At 42.5% G+C, this 21,725-nt stretch overlaps 1 long non-coding RNA gene across 2 annotated transcripts; it reads left to right on the forward strand.

Annotated features, from left to right (window-relative positions):
* Positions 1 to 11,748: 11,748 nt before the first annotated feature.
* On the forward strand, positions 11,749 to 18,202 carry LOC141042565 (uncharacterized). Of its 2 annotated transcripts, none has more exons than XR_012205773.1 (9): positions 11,749 to 12,151; positions 12,394 to 12,512; positions 12,828 to 12,893; positions 13,017 to 13,100; positions 14,822 to 14,860; positions 14,943 to 15,038; positions 15,303 to 15,413; positions 15,529 to 15,745; positions 17,221 to 18,202. It is a non-coding gene; the product is annotated as an uncharacterized lncRNA (long non-coding RNA). The 2 variants fall into 2 exon arrangements; XR_012205774.1 differs by having other exon boundaries at positions 14,946 to 15,038.
* The last annotated feature ends 3,523 nt before the right edge of the window (positions 18,203 to 21,725 follow it).

Here is a 21,725-nt window from a genome sequence, read left to right on the forward strand (position 1 = left end):
CATATCATTAGGAGAATGATGTGATTGACTTGACCCATTCCGATAGCTTAGCACACGATCGTTTAGTATTCTGCTATTGCTTTCTTCATGACTTATACATGTTCCTATGACTATGAGATTATGCAACTCCCGTTTACCGGAGGAACACTTTGTGTGCTACCAAACGTCACAACGTAAATGGTGATTATAAAGGTGCTCTACAGGTGTCTCCAAAGGTACTTGTTGGGTTGGCGTATTTCGAGATTAGGATTTGTCACTCCGATTGTCGGAGAGGTATCTCTGGGCCCTCTCGGTAATGCACATCACTATAAGCCTTGCAAGCATTGTAGCTAATGAGTTAGTTGCGGGATGATGTATTACGGAACGAGTAAAGAGACTTGCCGGTAACGAGATTGAACTAGGTATTGAGATACCGACGATCGAATCTCGGGCAAGTAACATACCGATGACAAAGGGAACAACGTATGTTGTTATGCGGTTTGACCGATAAAGATCTTCGTAGAATATGTGGGAGCCAATATGAACATCCAGGTTCCGCTATTGGTTATTGACGAGAGAGGTGTCTCGGTTGTCTACATAGTTCTCGAACCCGTAGGGTCCGCACGCTTAAGGTTTCGATGACGGTTACATTATGAGTTTATGAGTTTGATGTACCGAAGGTTGTTCGCAGTCCCGGATGTGATCACGGACATGACGAGGAGTCTCGAAATGGTCGAGACATGAATATTGATATATTGGAAGCCTATGTTTGGATATCGGAAGTGTTCCGGGTGAAATCGGGATTTTACCGGAGTACCGGGAGGTTACCGGAACCCCCGGGAGGCTGTTGGGCCATAGTGGGCCTTAGTGGGGAAGAGAGGGCAGCAAGGGGCGCGCCCCCTGGCCCAAACCGAATTAGTGGGGGCAAGGGGGCCGACCCCCCTTCCTTCTCTCTTTCCCCCTCCTCCAATCCTATTCCAACTAGGAGAGGGGGGGGGGGAGTCCTACTCCCAGTGGGAGTACGACTCCTCCTGGCGCCTCCTCCCCTGGCCGGCCACCTCCCCCTTGGCTCCTTTATATACGGGGGCAGGGGGGCGCCTCACACACGATTGATTTGATCTCTTAGCCGTGTGCGGCGCCCCCCTCCACCATAATCCACCTCGATTATACTGTAGCGGTGCTTAGGCGAAGCCCTGCGTCGGTAGAACGTCAACATCGTCACCACGCCGTTGTGCTGACGAAACTCTCCCTCAACACTCGGTTGGATCGGAGTTCGAGGGACATCATCGAGCTGAACGTGTGCTGAACTCGGAGGTGCCGTACGTTCAGTGCTTGATCGGTCGGATCGTGAAGACGTACAACTACATCAAGTGTTGATCGGTCGGATCGTCAAGTACGACTACATCGACCGCGTTGTCATAACGCTTTCGCTTTCGGTCTACGAGGGTACGTGGACACACTCTCCTTCTCGTTGCTATGCATCACCATGATCTTGTGTGAGCGCAGGAATTTTTTTGAAATTACTACGTTACCCAACAGTGGCATCCGAGCCAGGTTTTATGCGATGATGTTATGCACGAGTAGAACACAAGTGAGTTGTGGGTGATATAAGTCATACTGCTTACCAGCATGTCATACTTTGGTTCAGCGGTATTGTGAGATGAAGCGGCCCGGACCAACATTACGCGTACGCTTACGCGAGACCGGTTTCACCGCTACGAGCACTTGTTGCTTAAAGGTGACTGGCGGGTGTCTGTCTCTCTCACTTTAGTTGAATCGAGTGTGGCTACGCCCGGTCCTTGCGAAGGTTAAAACAACATCTACTTGACAAACTATCGTTGTGGTTTTGATGCGTATGTAAGAACGGTTCTTGCGAAGCCCGTAGCAGCCACGTAAAACTTGCAACAACAAAGTAGAGGGCGTCTAACTTGTTTTTGCAGGGCATGTTGTGATGTGATATGGTCAAGACATGATGTGATATAATTTGTTGTATGAGATGATCATGTTTTGTAACCGAGTTATCGGCAACTGGCAGGAGCCATATGGTTGTCGCTTTATTGTATGCAATGAAATCGCGATGTAATGCTTTACTTTATCACTAAGCGGTAGCGATAGTCGTGAAAGCATAAGATTGGCGAGACGACAACGATGCTACGATGGAGATCAAGGTGTCGCGCCGATGACAATGGTGATCATGACGGTGCAACGATGCTACGATGGAGATCAAGGTGTCGCGCCGGTGACGATGGTGATCGTGAAGGTGCTTCGGAGATGGAGATCACAAGCACAAGATGATGATGGCCATATCATATCACTTATATTGATTGCATGTGATGTTTATCTTTTATGCATCTTATTCTGCTTAGAACGACGGTAGCATTATAAGATGATCTCTCACTAAATTATCAAGTAAAAGGTGTTCTCCCTGAGTATGCACCGTTGCGAAAGTTCTTCGTGCTGAGACACCACGTGATGATCGGGTGTGATAGGCTCTACGTTCAAATACAACGGGTGCAAAACAGTTGCACACGCAGAATACTCAGGTTAAACTTGACGAGCCTAGCATATAACAGATATGGCCTCGGAACACGGAGACCGAAAGGTCGAGCGTGAATCATATAGTAGATATGATCAACATAGTGATGTTCACCATTGAAACTACTCCGTCTCACGTGATGATCGGACACAGTTTAGTTGATTTGGATCACGTGATCACTTAGAGGACTAGAGGGATGTCTATCTAAGTGGGAGTTCTTAAGTAATATGATTAAATTGAACTTAAATTTATCATGAACTTAGTACCTGATAGTATCTTGCTTGTCTATGTTGTTGTAGATAGATGGCCCGTGCTGTTGTTCCGTTAAATTTTAATGCGTTCCTTGAGAAAGCAAAGTTGAAAGATGATGGTAGCAATTACACGGACTGGGTCCGTAACTTGAGGATTATCCTCATTGCTGCACAGAAGAATTACGTCCTGGAAGCACCGCTGGGCGCCAGGCCTGCTGCAGGAGCAGCACCAGATGTTATGAACGTCTGGCAGAGCAAAGCTGATGACTACTCGATAGTTCAGTGTGCCATGCTTTACGGCTTAGAACCGGGTCTTCAACGACGTTTTGAACGTCATGGAGCATATGAGATGTTTCAGGAGTTGAAGGTAATATTTCAAGCAAATGCCCGGACTGAGAGATATGAAGTCTCCAATAAGTTCTATAGCTGCAAGATGGAGGAGAATAGTTCTGTCAGTGAGCATATACTCAAGATGTCTGGGTATCATAATCACTTGATTCAGCTGGGAGTTGATCTTCCGGATGATAGCGTCATTGACATAATTCTTCAATCACTGCCACCAAGCTACAAGAGCTTTGTGATGAACTATAAGGGATGGAAAAGACTATTCCCGAGCTCTTCGCGATGCTAAAGGCTGCGGAGGTAGAAATCAAAAAGGAGCATCAAGTGTTGATGGTTAACAAAACCACCAGTTTCAAGAAAAAGGGCAAAGGAAAGAAAAAGGGGAACTTCAAGAAGAACAGCAAGCAAGTTGCTGCTCAGGAGAAGAAACCCAAGTCTGGACCTAAGCCTGAGACTGAGTGCTTCTACTGCAAGCAAACTGGCCACTGGAAGCGGAACTGCCCCAAGTATTTGGCGGATAAGAAGGATGGCAAGGTGAACAAAGGTATATATGATATACATGTTATTGATGTGTACCTTACTAGTACTCGCAGTAGCACCTGGGTATTTGATACTGGTTCTGTTGCTAATATTTGCAACTCGAAACAGGGGCTACGGATTAAGCGAAGATTGGCTAAGGACGAGGTGACGATGCGCGTGGGAAACGGTTCCAAAGTCGATGTGATCGCAGTCGGCACGCTACCTCTACATCTACCTTCGGGATTAGTTTTAGACCTAAATAATTGTTATTTGGTGCCAGCGTTGAGCATGAACATTATATCTGGATCTTGTTTGACGCGAGACGGTTATTCATTTAAATCAGAGAATAATGGTTGTTCTATTTATATGAGTAATATCTTTTATGGTCATGCACCCTTGAAGAACGGTCTATTTTTGTTGAATCTCGATAGTAGTGATACACATATTCATAATATTGAAACCAAAAGATGCAGAGTTGATAATGATAATGCGACTTATTTGTGGCACTGCCGTTTAGGTCATATCGGTGTAAAGCGCATGAAGAAACTCCATACCGATGGACTTTTGGAACCTCTTGATTATGAATCACTTGGTACTTGCGAACCGTGCCTCATGGGCAAGATGACTAAAACGCCGTTCTCCGGAACTATGGAGCGAGCAACTGATTTGTTGGAAATCATACATACTGATGTATGTGGTCCAATGAATGTTGAGGCTCGCGTCGGGTATCGTTATTTTCTCACCTTCACAGATGATTTAAGCAGATATGGATATATCTACTTAATGAAGCATAAGTCTGAAACATTTGAAAAGTTCAAAGAATTTCAGAGTGAAGTAGAAAATCATCGTAACAAGAAAATAAAGTTTCTATGATCTGATCATGGAGGAGAATATTTGAGTTACGAGTTTGGTATTCATTTAAAACAATGTGGAATAGTTTCACAACTCACGCCACCCGGAACACCACAGCGTAATGGTGTGTCCGAACGTCGTAATCGTACTTTACTAGATATGGTGCGATCTATGATGTCTCTTACTGATTTACCACTATCGTTTTGGGGCTATGCTCTAGAGACTGCTGCATTCACGTTAAATAGGGCACCATCTAAATCCGTTGAGACGACGCCTTATGAACTATGGTTTGGCAAGAAACCAAAGTTGTCGTTCCTTAAAGTTTGGGGCTGCGATGCTTATGTGAAAAAGCTTCAAACCTGATAAGCTCGAACCCAAATCGGAGAAATGTGTCTTCATAGGATACCCAAAAGAGACTGTTGGGTACACCTTCTATCACAGATCCGAAGGCAAGACTTTTGTTGCTAAGTTTGGATCCTTTCTAGAGAAGGAGTTTCTCTCGAAAGAAGTGAGTGGGAGGAAAGTAGAACTTGATGAGATAACTGTATCTACTCCCTTGTTGGAAGGTAGTTCATCACAGAAATCTGTTCCTGTGACTCCTACACCAATTAGTGAGGAAGTTAATGATGATGATCATGAAACTTCAGATCAAGTAACTACTGAACCTCGTAGATCAACCAGAGCAAGATCCGCACCAGAGTGGTACGGTAATCCTGTTTTGGAAGTTATGTTACTAGACCATGACGAACCTGCGAACTATGAAGAAGCGATGGTGAGCCCAGATTCCGCAAAATGGCTTGAGGCCATGAAATCTGAGATGGAATCCATGTACGAGAACAAAGTGTGGACTTTGGTTGACTTGCCCGGTGATCGGCAAGCAATTGAGAATAAGTGGATCTTTAAGAAGAAGACTGACGCTGACGGTAATGTTACTGTCTACAAAGCTCGACTTGTTGCGAAAGGGTTTCGACAAGTTCAAGGGATTGACTACGATGAGACTTTCTCACCCGTAGCGATGCTTAAGTCTGTCCAAATCATGTTAGCAGTTGCCGCGTTTTATGATTATGAAATTTGGCAAATGGATGTAAAAACTGCATTACTGAATGGATTTCTGGAAGAAGAGTTGTATATGATGCAACCAGAAGGTTTTATCGATCCAAAGGAAGCTAACAAAGTGTGCAAGCTCCAGCGATCCATTTATGGACTGGTGCAAGCCTCTCGGAGTTGGAATAAACGTTTTGATAGTGTGATCAAAGCATATGGGTTTGTACAGACTTTTGGAGAAGCCTGTATTTACAAGAAAGTGAGTGGGAGCTCTGTAGCATTTCTGATATTATATGTGGATGACATATTGTTGATCGGAGATGATACAGAATTTCTGGATAGCATAAAGGGATATTTGAATAAGAGTTTTTCAATGAATGACCTCGGTGAAGCTGCTTATATATTGGGCATCAAGATCTATAGAGATAGATCAAGACGCTTGATTGGACTTTCACAAAGCACATACCTGGACAAAGTTTTGAAGAAGTTCAAAATGGATCAGGCGAAGAAAGGGTTCTTGCATGTGTTGCAGGGTGTGAAATTGAGTAAGACTCAATGCCCGAACACTGCAAAAGATAGAGAGAAGATGAAAGATGTTCCCTATGCTTCAGCCATAGGCTCTATCATGTATGCAATGCTGTGTACCAGACCTGATGTGTGCCTTGCTATTAGTTTAGCAGGGAGGTACCAAAGTAATCCAGGAGTGGATCACTGGACAGCGGTCAAGAACATCCTGAAATGCCTGAAAAGGACTAAGGATATGTTTCTCGTTTATGGAGGTGACAAAGAGCTCGTCGTAAGCGGTTACGTCGATGGAAGCTTTGACACTGATCCGGACGATTCTAAATCGCAAACCGGATACGTGTTTATATTGAACGGTGGAGCTGTCAGTTGGACGAGTTCTAAACAAAGCGTCGTGGCGGGATCTACATGTGAAGCGGAGTACATAGCTGCTTCGGAAGCAGCAAATGAAGGAGTCTGGATGAAGGAATCCAGATTTCACAAAAGGACCAAACACATCAAGAGACGCTTTAACTCCATCAGGGACCAAGTCCAGGTGGGAGACATAGAAATTTGCAAGATACATACGGATCTGAATGTTGCAGAACCGTTGACTAAGCCTCTTCCACGAGAAAAACATGATCAACACCAAGGCTCCATGGGTGTTAGAATCATTACAGTGTAATCTAGATTATTGACTCTAGTGCAAGTGGGAGACTGAAGGAAATATGCCCTAGAGGCAATAATAAAGTTATTATTTATTTCCTTATATCATGATAAATGTTTATTATTCATGCTAGAATTGTATTAACTGGAAACATAATACTTGTGTGAATACATAGACAAACAGTATGTCACTAGTATGCCTCTACTTGACTAGCTCGTTGATCAAAGATGGTTATGTTTCCTAGCCATAGACATGAGTTGTCATTTGATTAAGGGGATCATATCATTAGGAGAATGATGTGATTGACTTGACCCATTCCGATAGCTTAGCACACGATCGTTTAGTATTCTGCTATTGCTTTCTTCATGACTTATACATGTTCCTATGACTATGAGATTATGCAACTCCCGTTTACCGGAGGAACACTTTGTGTGCTACCAAACGTCACAACGTAAATGGTGATTATAAAGGTGCTCTACAGGTGTCTCCAAAGGTACTTGTTGGGTTGGCGTATTTCGAGATTAGGATTTGTCACTCCGATTGTCGGAGAGGTATCTCTGGGCCCTCTCGGTAATGCACATCACTATAAGCCTTGCAAGCATTGTAGCTAATGAGTTAGTTGCGGGATGATGTATTACGGAACGAGTAAAGAGACTTGCCGGTAACGAGATTGAACTAGGTATTGAGATACCGACGATCGAATCTCGGGCAAGTAACATACCGATGACAAAGGGAACAACGTATGTTGTTATGCGGTTTGACCGATAAAGATCTTCGTAGAATATGTGGGAGCCAATATGAACATCCAGGTTCCGCTATTGGTTATTGACGAGAGAGGTGTCTCGGTTGTCTACATAGTTCTCGAACCCGTAGGGTCCGCACGCTTAAGGTTTCGATGACGGTTACATTATGAGTTTATGAGTTTGATGTACCGAAGGTTGTTCGCAGTCCCGGATGTGATCACGGACATGACGAGGAGTCTCGAAATGGTCGAGACATGAATATTGATATATTGGAAGCCTATGTTTGGATATCGGAAGTGTTCCGGGTGAAATCGGGATTTTACCGGAGTACCGGGAGGTTACCGGAACCCCCGGGAGGCTGTTGGGCCATAGTGGGCCTTAGTGGGGAAGAGAGGGCAGCAAGGGGCGCGCCCCCTGGCCCAAACCGAATTAGTGGGGGCAAGGGGGCCGACCCCCCTTCCTTCTCTCTTTCCCCCTCCTCCAATCCTATTCCAACTAGGAGAGGGGGGGGGGGGGAGTCCTACTCCCAGTGGGAGTACGACTCCTCCTGGCGCCTCCTCCCCTGGCCGGCCACCTCCCCCTTGGCTCCTTTATATACGGGGGCAGGGGGGCGCCTCACACACGATTGATTTGATCTCTTAGCCGTGTGCGGCGCCCCCCTCCACCATAATCCACCTCGATTATACTGTAGCGGTGCTTAGGCGAAGCCCTGCGTCGGTAGAACGTCAACATCGTCACCACGCCGTTGTGCTGACGAAACTCTCCCTCAACACTCGGTTGGATCGGAGTTCGAGGGACATCATCGAGCTGAACGTGTGCTGAACTCGGAGGTGCCGTACGTTCAGTGCTTGATCGGTCGGATCGTGAAGACGTACAACTACATCAAGTGTTGATCGGTCGGATCGTCAAGTACGACTACATCGACCGCGTTGTCATAACGCTTTCGCTTTCGGTCTACGAGGGTACGTGGACACACTCTCCTTCTCGTTGCTATGCATCACCATGATCTTGTGTGAGCGCAGGAATTTTTTTGAAATTACTACGTTACCCAACAATTCTTACCCGGATGTTGTGGACCAGGGATTACCATAGTAAGAAAACTATTCTCCTCACTCATACAAAGTGCAGGTGGGAGGTTCAACGGACTTACAAACATTGGCCAGCATGAATATTGTGATCCTCCAAACTTAAAAGGGTTGAAACCATCAGTAGCTATTACAAGCCTCACATTTCTTGCATCTTTTGCAAACTCTGGAAACTCCCTATCAAAGTCCTTCCAAGCTTCAGCATCAGATGGGTGACCGATTACTCCTGCTGGGTATGAGCGTTCTCCTTCTTTGTGCCACCGCATGTGCTTCGCAAGCTCAGCCGACATATACATCCTCTGCAACCTCTCTGTGATAGAAAGGTAGCGCATCACTTTGCGAGGTATACGGCTATGTTTTATTTCTGAGCTTTCCCCCCTCAACAACTTCATACCGACTTTCTCCACAAATATCACACTTCTCTTTCGTCTCATCTTCCTTGTAGTATAACATGCAATTATTGGTGCACACATCAATCTTCACATATGGCATCTTAAGGACACCCAACATATTCTTGCACTCATAAAAGCTTGCAGGCATTTTATGTCCCTTAGGCAACACGTCCCCAAGTAGGCCTAGGATGATGTTCACACAATCTGCTGGTAAATTATGTTGTGATTTTATTCCCATTAGACGTGTGACAGCAACTAGGTGAGAGACTTGAGTGTGATCATGAATAACCTCCTCTGCAGTAGACAACATCTTGTAGAACTCCTTGGCATATGCTGTTGGCTCGGTCTCCACATCATCAAAATGTGTTTCGGCCCCAATAATGTCAGCCAACATATCAACTAGTGGTTCATTACTAGTGTGAGTATCCTCCTCCATTCTGGTTGTACTAACTATTGGACGCTCGCCATGTGATGTCCATCTGGTGTAATTTGGCATGAAACCATACTGACAAAGGTGCACTCTGACTATTTGTTTCTTCCGCCTGACTCCATTATGACACTTTGTGCATGGGCACTTCACACCAAATCGGTCCGCATTAGGCATAATCTGAAAAACATGGTCAAGAAAAGCTGTTGTGTTGCGCACCCACTCTTCTGAATGGCGCCCCTGTTCATTCCACCCACTGTACATCCAACTACGTTGTTCTTCTAGAGACATGGTTGAATAACTGGAAAAACTGGCAGCACAGTGCAGGCGTCAAAGGACCAAAAGACTTCATTTTATTACATTAGAGAAGGTTAAAGCAATGGTTTTCCACATAAATATGTTAAGCACATATCAGATCTGAGTACTCTGCACATGCTATCAAATTAGCATATATTTATATCTACCAATAGGTTCACTTTCCCTTAATTAGCTATATGCAAAGGTGCAAATCTTCATTTTTCTTAATCACAACACAGATAGACAATTTATTATCCACAAAATTGCAATCTGAGCCCTAAACTGTATATATGGACGCATATACAAAGTGAGGGAACATGGGCATGTGAGCTCACCTAACTGAACCTTGGTTCTGATTTCTGAACTTGAAGCACGCGTCTACAGCTGAGGCGGGCTGGTCTTGGTCGTTGAGGGAGGGTAGGATCCGTCCAGGGTGGCAAGGTCGGGCGAGGGTCGAGGCGACAGAGCCCTCCGCCTCCTCCGTCCGAAGTTGTCGAGGGAGGCAGGTCCGTCAAGGCCCTCGCCGCCGCCGGCGGCCGCGGTGGCGGCAGACGCGGGAGGTCAAGTCTGCAACGGCGGCAGCGGCGCCCTACTGCAGTGGCGATGGCTTGAGCAGGGCACCGGCAGCAGGACGATGGATGAGCTGCGCCGCCGCTGGTTTGGGTCAATGTGGCGGCGCTCTCGGCACAGCGGTGGGATTTGGGGGAAGTGTACAGCGGTGGGGGGATGGGGGAAACCCTTCGCGCGTGTACAGGGGAAATTTTGGCGCGTGTACAGGGGAGGATTGGCGCGTAGAACAAATTGTGCGCGCGCTCGCTAAAAAAGAAATCTGACGGGCTGAATACGCACGTAATACGACCAAATCTGCGCGCCTGTACACTAATTTTGGCCGTACTGAATTAGCATCTGCATTTTGGCCCTATTAACTACCTTAAGCTATTTTTAATATCTAATCTTAAAAGAAATTATGCGCTTATTTTCACTATTATATGTATATCTTTCCATCAAGTGTGTGCACAAAATAGATTGAAGAACTTATATTTTTCTGAAAAAGTGATCGATCAACCTATATTTCGTGTTATTTCCGCATGTATTTCTTCCATGTAGATTTTTTTTTTGTGTATACTTAAAATATAACTCTTAGGTATAAAACATATTTTAAAAATCAAGTGTGTGCAGATCTCCCTAGAGTTAAGATCAGAACCCTAGGGGTTGTTTACGGTGTTAGTAAAGGAACGGTGGGAACCGTTAGTTTTGTGTGCTCTTTCCCTACGGTTTCATTTCTTGACACTAGGCATAGACCTTTCCTAAGGGTTCAGGAAGTAACCCCTAAGGAACGTTGCCAACGTGGCTTCAGTACGGTCCCACATGGTGAATATCCCTTGGGTCTCGCAGCTAACCCTAAGGAAACAATACAATCCCTTGGGTTGTTAGTTCGTACCCTAGCAAAACTTTATGTCTTTAGAGTGCCCTTTCTAACTCTAAGGAATCATTTCAGCCCTAGGGCTATCTACAGATTCTAGTAGTGATTATGCGCTTTATCTACTAAAGAAAACCAGGTCAGATCATACAAGTAACACAACATGACGTAGCTTAAACTCAATTGTACCATGTCAGTAAACTTAGGCAACTGAACATAAGCAAATCAAATAGCAACACCCACTACACCACGCACCAGAATTCCCTATCGATGTGTGTTGGCAAAAGTCATTATTGCCGACCGATGGTTGATCGGGGAAACCTAACGGACGGTGGGTTGGGAAAACACATGTGTAGTGACAAATTGTCGGTCCGGAATACTACAACTTATCTCGTCGAACAATCGGTCGGGAATTCTCTTATGGCCCATGGATCATCTGTCCTTTTTTTGTGTGTGGAGAAAACTCCATAATTTTCTTTTAGACAATCATCGGTCCGTAAATAACCCTGGCCAACAGCCGGTCACTAAGTGGGCCTCAGCCTGTGAATATTTTTGGCCCAAAGCCACCCATTCCCCTGATCCCCTCGCACGCGCTAAGCCAAATCCCTAGCTATTCACTCGGCCCTAAAAAAAACTATTCACTCAAAAAAGAAAGAAAAACTATTCACTCAAAATGGAAAGAAACTTTCTTTTTGCGGGAAAAAAAGAAAGAAACTATTCACTCATTCCCCACGGACCGCCGCTCCGGGCTGCCGCCGGTCAACCTCCCGCCGCCCCACGCCGTCCCACCGCCGCCCGCCGTCCCACCGCTGCCCTGCCTCTCCAGCGCGGCCCCGACCATCCTGGCCCTCGAGCGGCACCCCACGCCGTCCTGCCTTTTCACCACCGCCCCCACGCTCTCGTGCTCTCTCTCCGGGTGGCCACCTCTCTCCAACCAGCCGTCGTGCGTGAGCGCCAGCGAGGCTGCCGCCGCAATGACTTTCCCGACGTCCCCCATCTCCACCGCCTAGTTCACGAACGCATCAGGAAGCGGCGGCGGCGGCGATTTGGATCGGGGCAGCGTGGGGCTGGCCAGGGGCACCGATGCACATTTGAGGTACAACTCATCCATCCATCCTCCCCCCCCCCCCCCCCCCCCCCCGCTCTCTCTCTCTCTCTCCTGCCGGCGTGCTGTGACTGGCGGGGAGCAGGGAGCTCCGGCGGCGGGGAGGAGCTCCGGCAGTGGAGAACGGGGAGATCTCCGGCGGTGGGGGAATGAGGAGAGCTTCTGCGAGCCCCTCTGTTCTCTCTCTCTCTCTCTGCGACCTGACTTTCATCCCAATCTTGTTTTTCCTGCAGGTGCACAGAGGAACACTGGTAATATTGAGCCGACGAAAGGGAAGTACCAAAAGCGACCAGTTTGTGGTATTTGATCTACGCAGCAGACTATTGAACCAAACGCCACCGTTGTGCATAAGGTGCGTGGAGTGGAATGTCCGGTGTTTATTTTTGCTTTTTAGTACTATACGATTTCTTGAGTCTGGCTGCTCAATTCAGAATTTATGTGAATACCTGAAATGATAGATAGAGTAGGAAATTGTGGCTAACAAACATATGTTGTACATGAAATTGGTGAGCTTAATATCTAGGTGATGTTTTGTAACTAATTTGGCTCCAAGATTTATTGAAGTTGTTATCTTAGTGTTTTCCTAGCATCTCCCAGCCAATGCAGCGTGTGAACAATGATTGAATGTTTTGCTTAGGCTTCAGTTCTTATGCCACTTTTTCTTCAGAAGGCTACACCGTGGGGCTCATCTTCAAGAGACCATCCACCTGACGTGCTTGCTACAACCACTCAGGTGAGCTTCTCTGCCCCACTCAAGTCCAGAGGCCCTCCATATGTGTGGATGTCATGAATATGTAGAGATGCCTCCTTATGTTTGGCACTGATTTTTATATTTTCTGATTTGATTGTTTACTAGGATTCTTGCTCCCAACGGAGTCAGCTTCCAGCAGCGGCGCAGCGATCCCCCTTCCATGCTTGTCACTGCATCCTCCACCAGTTGGTGAGTCAACCACAACTTTGATCTGTTCTATTTATGGCCATATCTATCTTTATGATGTGTACTGCCATTGAATTGGTTCTATGATTCTTCCTTTCTTTTCCGAGCCACTTTAAGATCTATTTACAGTACTTGCATTAATTCCTTGCGTTATTTGGTTCTGATATTATCCATTCAGGATTTACCTTTTCTAAAAAATATCCATTCAGGATTTAGTGCTGATTTGGTAGTAACCAAGTGTGAAGCTAAGCTACTATGGATAAAAGTTGGATGGATGCGCCTAGGTATAATGCAACATATTTTAAAGTTTATTAGATCCTGAAACTAGATACAACACGGTGCACATGTTCGCTTGCATGTAGGCATACAGAGAAGTACTTACAAAGGCTCGCCAGATTCCTAGGCTATGCATTTCTCAATCATGGCATGCTGTGGCCTCATCGGTATATATATTTCCTGTTAAAGCTACTGATGTTTCACTTACTCTTTGATCTCCCAAAGAGATCTCCCAAACCAAACACCCGTGTGTAAAATGTTACCTTTACTAGTTCGAACCATACAGAACTATGAATTGCCCGTTACATCGTAAATCCCACCGTGATCCAGTTACATTACCGTTTGTGTTACCCCCACCCGAACCAAACACATCCCTAGTGTCATAGGAGGACAAGCAGCACTGGAAGTTGAATGGAATGATTGGTCCACTATAGCTATCTGACTGTGAGCTGAGCTCCTGGTCCAGGAAGCCTCTTAAATTTTGGTAGGCAATCCATCTGTGCTTGCCAATGTGCAGTACCTCCACAAGAAGGTTGTCCATTACCAGAAATCCCGGGCTGACCTCCCTGGAGCTTGCTCCTCAGTACTTTTGTCGTCACTAATTTCAAAGTTTTCACTATCTCTAGCAGCTTCAAGAAGTTGTGGAATCACCTTTTTTCCTTTGGTCAAGGAACTTCTATTTTGTCAGCATCCAGTACTGGAGCTGCAGAATCATTGTGCATCTTTACAAGTTGCAACTCCGCAGAAAATAAGGCAACCTAGCATATAGAAATGATCCATTGCCCTGACCATGTTCAAGAAAAACAAAGTGTAGAGCATTCATAGTTTCATACTATAGATACACATGGAAACATAACGTAAAACAGAAGATAAGCGACATCACATGAGTAGAATAAAAAGGAATTCAACACATTGCCATGTTCCCCTTTCAAATATCAGTAGACTAGAAAAGGCTACAGGACTCAACTATTCAAAAGTAACAGGATTATGTACAAATGAGACATATCAGATTACCATCCCAACTTGTTTCTCTCATATTGTTCCAGCAAAACAATGTAGAAGTGGGATTGAACTTACCTAATTTGTTTTTGGTCATGAATACATTTGTAGGTATCTAGATTAGCACTATCAAGATGACAAACTTACATTTCTCGGCCAAGAAAGTGACTTCATATTTGTTATATTTGTCGTTTTAGAAATCCACTCTTTCCCTGCAGGAGTGGATTTCTAAAACGATATCTTTGACATAAAAGAATTTTGGTTTTTAGATAGTATCTTTGCACTTGTTAGTCTGGTACTGTTATAATATATAAATAAGGGATTAGAGGATTTTTATATTTAACTAATGCATCTCTTTTCTTGCTCTATTCATCGATTGTTCCTGCATCAGAAAGTTGTCACTTCTATGAGATTTATGCTTACATTTACTTATGCTGTATACCTTGCAGAATCACAGGATAACAGACCTTGGTGTCTCAAAAAGACAGGTAATACTATCTTAAATTCTCTGTGATTAATAACGCTACATGAGGATATATGGCACATCTTCCTTCCCTTTGAATGATATAGCAGGGCACTCGGAACCGTCATTCTTGGACATATCTGGAACCGTCAGTATCCATAGCAGAATATAGCTGTAGCAACAGTTGTCGCTTTGTCAGACAGGTATTTTCAGATCATTGGTGTCGGGTATCTTGCTGATCTGAACATCTGGTCATTTAAGTAATAGCAACATTGAGGTAGAAAATGGTTGAGCAGGGACTTCATGATTTTTGTCCATCTCCTGTTTGATGTGTAAACTAAAGAATGGTTATTAAATATGATTATTGGTTCCCGCAAAAAATGATTTTTCAAAGTTTATTTTTTATTTCTGTTTATGTTTGCTGGACATGAATAATTCATTTAAGCTATTGTTCTTGGATCGAATAGCTACCCTATTACAATCGTGATCGATTGCCTACAACATGGGAGAGCGCATGAAGATCATCCATGCAGTATTTGTACTACTTCTTCTTGTATGCCTCGCTACTCATGGGCAATGTAGGTGTCACTACTCTTGTCGTATTTCCTTTTTAATGATATCCTCTAATTTTCTTGTTTTCTATTTTTATTAGCCTTGAATATTAATGCTATGTTTGTTTCAATAATTTTACAGGCAATGGCAGAGGCCTCCGAGACAATGACCCTGATACCTGGTGCAAAAAGAGTGCAAGTATTCCAATATGCAACCCGGATAAAGATAGATGCTACTGCTGTGTAGGAAATTGGCAATGCTACAAGACAATGCAGGAGTGCGATGATAAGTGCTCACTTCCACCATCTTCGGTGGCAATCCCCTCCTCTTCTTGTAGGCTTCGCTCCCCATGGGCAATGTAAGGGGTACCTCTTCTCATTTTGAATATTAATGTTAAGTATTCTCATTTTAATTATATCACTATGAGTGTAGGTTGTGTCACGGTCTGCATATTAATTGAGGTTGTCAAGTGACCTTGCTACTACATTTATAGATAATTTTAAAAATGACTACATGACAGTTTTATAGCTTGTAATAACATGTTGTCGCCGTAGTATATCATGATTTTTTATTTATTGAATAGCTACCACCACAATAGACAACATTACCAGCTTGTTTAGTAAATAATTGCCATCATAGTGGCACTATTCATGTAGTTGTCAGTTTATTTCGCAAAAGTCAATTTATCACCTTGTTCACTATAAATTAACCACCACCTTTCCATGGATTATCAAATTATTTTGTAAGAAATTACCACCATCGTAGTCATGATATTACTATCTAGTTTTAGTGAAAAATTACCTGCATAGTAGTCATGCAGCTACCATCTTGTGTAGTAAAAAGTTTGCACTGCAGTATCGTTGCATGAGAGAAGTGTTGGGGTGTCAATTCCTGAAGTGAAATCATGGCAACTTCTACAACCCGAACCATGATCAAGTGATAATACAAATTTAGCAAGCTTTAACTGGCTTGGCAACATTTTCAAGTACTTGGTGGCAAATTCAATGTTTCAGTGGTGGCAACTTATGTATTGACAACATGGTTGCTTTGTTCTTTAAATTTAAATGCACGCGCCACGGTTTAATCGGATTATACTTGGTAGCTAACCAGGAACAATTTAATCTGGGGGCACAAGAGAAGTGTTGGGGTGTTGATTCTTAAAGTGAAATCGTGGCAGCTGTACAATCCGAACCATGATCTAGTGGTAATACAAAATTAGCTAGCCTTAACTTGCTTGGCAACTTTTTCAAGTACTTGGTGGCAAATTCAATGTTTCAATGATGGAAACTTTTGCGCTCACAACATGGTTGCTCTATGTCTCTTTTCCACAAATTTTCTTTGCAACTCGATGTCTATTTTCCCTCCGCGTGGGACCTACATCACACGCGAAGTCTGATTGGTGAAGATTTTGGAATCAGAGTAATTTGAGTTCGCTCACTTAGATGCATGCATTTTTAATTTTGCATAGTTTGGATTGAGACAAAGTAGGATATTTTTTTAGATTTTCTAGTAAGTGTTTTGGTCCCAGTGAGGTATTTTGGTGACAATTGATTGATCAAGGCAGTAAAAAGCCAAACTTTTGGCCTGTTAGTGTGACAAGAGCAATGGGTTGCTTATGCCTGGCTCAATTGTTAGCAACAGGTGGCACTCAACACAATGGCATGACAACTATTGAACCACACATTAGGTAAATCACAGTTCTTGCTTGTGGTTACTTCTGTGTTAATGGCACGTCAACTTAGGATGTATGTCCATGGTTAATTGTGTCCTTAAACTAGCATTTTTGGTTAATTTGGCTTATGAAAAGCAAATTGATGTTTGTTTTCACCACAGGGCACGAGTTTTCGGCTAGATATACAGTAGATGGATGGAACACATGGAATATCTACCAGAAGACGGTGGTATACGTCCAGGCATGTAGAAAGGTATGGTAGTTTTTTTCTTTATCATGGCAACTTTGTGTGTTTTAGTTATATACATGAAATCCTTGACATGTGGGGCTTCTATTATCTAGATCATGGCAATTTCCTCTGTTTAGCTATATATATGAAGTTCATGTATGTGTGGCACTTTTATTATGAAGATCATGGCAACTTTTTGCGTATCAAGTCATATAGCAATTTTATTATAAGGATAAACTCTCTCAACTTTTAGCTATAAACAATCTATGAATCATGAACATGTGGTAGTTTTATGTTTTCTATATAGATCATGATAACCTTTCAATGCTTTCGTGGGTTGATTAAAATTCTGTGCCGCTCTGAAATCTGGATGTGACTTTAGTTCATCTTGTCACTATGTCGTTTTGTGATGTTTTCACGAACATACATGGGTAATTTCTGATCATTTTGTGCTCCACAAATTATGCTCATCTTAAAGTGTTTTTTTCTCTCTCAGATCCATACAGCTTTTGGGTTATAAGTTTTGTACTCCCTCTAAACTAATATTTAGTGATATAAAATGTTTCCATGGTTCTTGGTTTCGTGCTGAATCTCAGATTTCATGCTTGTTTTGTTTTCTGAAGAAGGTACGACGCGCAACAGCTAAGTATGCCAGGAGCAGATCCCAGCCTTTCAGGCTTGGTTTTTGTTTTGTAGGGGACTAAGCTCGACTTTATTGATTAACAACGAAGTTCATAGGGATGATTACAGTATCACGGGGTTTGTGCTTGAACTGGCATTTATCAAAACCAGCAACCCGTGCGATCTCGGATAATAGGGCGGGAGCTTCCTCCCGTCTTCCTTGATATATCATTAACAACTGTCAAACAATTGGATGCAATCAGTAAACTCGAAGAAATGTGCATCTGCTATACATACCTTGGGAGTTATTGATGCAACAACACGTGAAGCAATTGCATGCCTTTGGCGCTAGCTCATGATTTTTCTTTAGCTTAGGTGTTCATTGCCTCAGATAGCAAACAGCTTAGGTGTTTGCATGCCGAGGGAGTTATACAAGCATTTTTTTTTTGCGAGGAAGTTATACAAGCATCATGAAGGAAATTATTCAGGCTTCAGCTGAGTTCACCTCCTGTTCTTTCATCTTTGAGGGACTACTGGAGTCCAGCATCGAGGCCCATAGTCTCGCTAAATCCGCTCTAGATCTTTTTGAGGGCTGCCACCTTTTGCTCCTTCAGCCGCCTGATATAAATGCCATCCCTATGAATGTTATCATTGATCAATAAAGTGGAGCGGTTTTAGCCTAAAAAACATCTACGCCACAACATTATTCTTGTTTCCCCCCTCAATTCTTTTAGATAAACTGCGGAAATATATTTTAGAGATGCATGATTACTTTTTTTTAACACGTGAATGTTTTTCAAAACATAAAATATCTTTTTTACATACATCAACATTTTTCTAGATACAATTTTTGTAAGGTATCTCTTATTTTCATAAGTTCCTCATTTCATGCAATTCTTAAAAAAACACATGTTTTTTACATATCCAATGGTCATTAAAAAATAAACGGTGCACTTCTTCGATGAAATGATGAAATCTTTGAAAAACTCGATGAACAATTTTTAGATACAAGGAAATCAGTTTTTAATACACCATGTTTAAAAAAAACAAAGAACAGGCCGTAGATGCATGGCGAAAATTTTGTAATACACAACAAATAAATTCTGACACATGTTAAACATATTTTAAAGACATATGCTGGGTATATTGCTTAAATACTCGATGAAACTTTTTAAAGAATACTATGAACATTTTATAATACATGACGACAAATTTGTATTACAAGATGAACATTTTTTTAATATGCAAAGAACCTTTTGAAAATACATGATACACATATTTTATTATGCATTGAATATTTTTAATATACAAGTAAAACCTTTTTAAAGTACATGATGGATATATTTTTAATACATGGCGAACAATTTTATTACAAAATGAACATTTTTTAAATAAGCGAAGCACCTTTTCAAACTACATGATGAAATTTTTTAATAGAAGTTGAATATTTTTTCCATACAAGAATGACCTTTTTAAAGGGCATGATGAATTTTTTTAATACACATTGAACATTTTTTAATATGCACTTAACTTTTGTAAAAATACTTGATGAACCTTTTTAAAATACTTGATGAACATTTTTGATAAAACACTATGAACATATTTTATATGAGATGAACATAAAAGCAAGGACATAAAGAAAAGCAAAGGAAACGAAAAAATAAAAAGGAAAAGGTAAAAAAAAATAAAGATTTTTGAAATACACATTGAATTTATTTAAATACATGATGAATATTTTTAAAAAATATGATGGATATTTTTGAAAGAATGATGAACAATTTTTGAAAAAATGATGAACATTATTTGGAATACGTCATAGAAATTCTGAAACCTAATGCAAATTTTTAAATACCAGGTGAACATTTTATGGACACATCATGAAAATTTCATAAAATAAACTCTGAATATTTTTCAACAATACATGAAGAAAACTTTTAGAAGCGCAATGAGTAATTTTAATAAGCATGATGAACATTTCTTGATGTACATGATAAACAACTTATTGTCCGCGATTAAATATTTGAAAATACATGATGTAAAATGTTCATGTTCAAAAACATTGTAAATGAAATAGCAGAAATGGAAAATTAAAAACAGAAATAAAAGGAAAAGAAACTAGAAAGCATAAAAGAAGCAAAAAAAGTAGACAAAGCAAAAAGGAATCCGGAGACAAGCACGTAACTGGACATACCCACCTAGCTGTGCAAAGAACTGGATGATATTCAACTTAAATCCCATGGAAAGTAAACCAGAGCACTACTAGGCTGGCCCAAGTTGCATGAGACTATCGGCAAGCGCCATATAGAACTCGCAGTAAGCGGGATATATCTTTTGTGGTGGAGGATATTTGTTGCTGGTTCGGCTTTGATGCACTATGAGGACCAACCAAAAATCTCTAGACAAATGCGGGCGCTATATCACGCGTAATGGGAGACGTAGCTCTGCCTTGGGAGCAACTAGTTAACGAGCGCTCCTTCAGGAGCCGCGCAACAATCAACGTCATTTGGTGCGCTCTTAGCCATTCGCCACGTGTTGCGCTCTGGACGCTCTTTCCAGATTTTTTTTATTTTTACGCACGCGTTTTCGGCTTTTAAACGGTTTTTTCCCGGGTTTTTTCGACGTTTTGGCTTTCCCCTGGTCTTCCTTAGCGTTTCGACTGCGCGAAAAAATGCGTCTACTTTTTTTTTCTTTCGTGAAAAATCACGTTTTTTCTTCCGCGAGAGGCACGGTTGTGCTTTAGCGAGAGTCATGGCCGTGCCTTTCGGAAACGAAAAAAAACACGTTTTCTGTTTTTTTTTCTTTTGCAAGAGTCACGGTTTTACTTCCGCAAGAGGCACGGTTTTACTTCCGCGAGAGGCACGATTGTGCTTTCGTGAGAGTCACGGCCGTGCCTCTCGGAAAGGGAAAAATAAAACGCGTTTTCTGTTTTTTTTTCTTTCATGAGAGTCACGGTTTTGCTTCCGCGAGAGGCACGGTTGTGCTTTTGCGAGAGTCACGGCCGTGCCTCTCGAAAAGGAAAAAATTACGCATTTTTTGTTTTTTTCTTTCGCTAGAGTCATGGGCGTGCCTCTTTCGGAAAGGAAAAAAAACGCGTTTTTTGTTTTTTTTTCTTTCCACGAGAGTCACGGTTTTGCTTCCACGAGAGGCACGGTTGTGATTTCGCGAGAGGCACGGGCGTGCCTCTTTCGGAAAGGGAAAAAAACCGTGCTCCCGGTTTGGTTTTTTCGTCCGGTTTTTTTCGTGAAAAAAAGTTCATCAAAACCTATCAATATGGGATCTAGTTTTGAAGATCTTGACACGAGGAATCCAATGATGAAAACGGTTTGAGATTTGGACGCACGGTTTAAGAGATAAAACGTTTTGAATAAACGAATCTACGAAAAAAGGGAAAACTCCCAGGTTGCGACAAGTGGCGCGCTGCATGTGCGCTACTTGTCGTGACCTGGGAAGATGGAGTGTTCTTTGCAACGAGTACTCCTTAATTAGTGATTTCGCTCTGCCTTGCCTCTCGTGCGAGCTGCTGAATCGTCTTAGTGGGCCGGCCCAGCAATTCGGTTGTGGAACCTTCCACCGGATTTGCTAGTTTTAGGAAGGTTCAATATGTTCTTTTCACATGTTTTTCTTTATGGTTTTTATTTTTATTTTTTCCATTTTTTTTTTCCGTTTCTTATTTTTCCTTTTTTTTTCTTCCAAATACATGTCGATTTCTTAATACATGTTATACATTTTTCATCAGACGTTGAACATTCTTCTGATACACTTTGACCATTGTTTTAACATTTTTTTTAAATGTCAATAGGTAAACTTTTTTGAATC

The sequence above is a fragment of the Aegilops tauschii genome, chromosome 3, assembly GCF_002575655.3.
Source record: "Aegilops tauschii subsp. strangulata cultivar AL8/78 chromosome 3, Aet v6.0, whole genome shotgun sequence".
Taxonomy (NCBI): Eukaryota; Viridiplantae; Streptophyta; class Magnoliopsida; order Poales; family Poaceae; genus Aegilops; species Aegilops tauschii.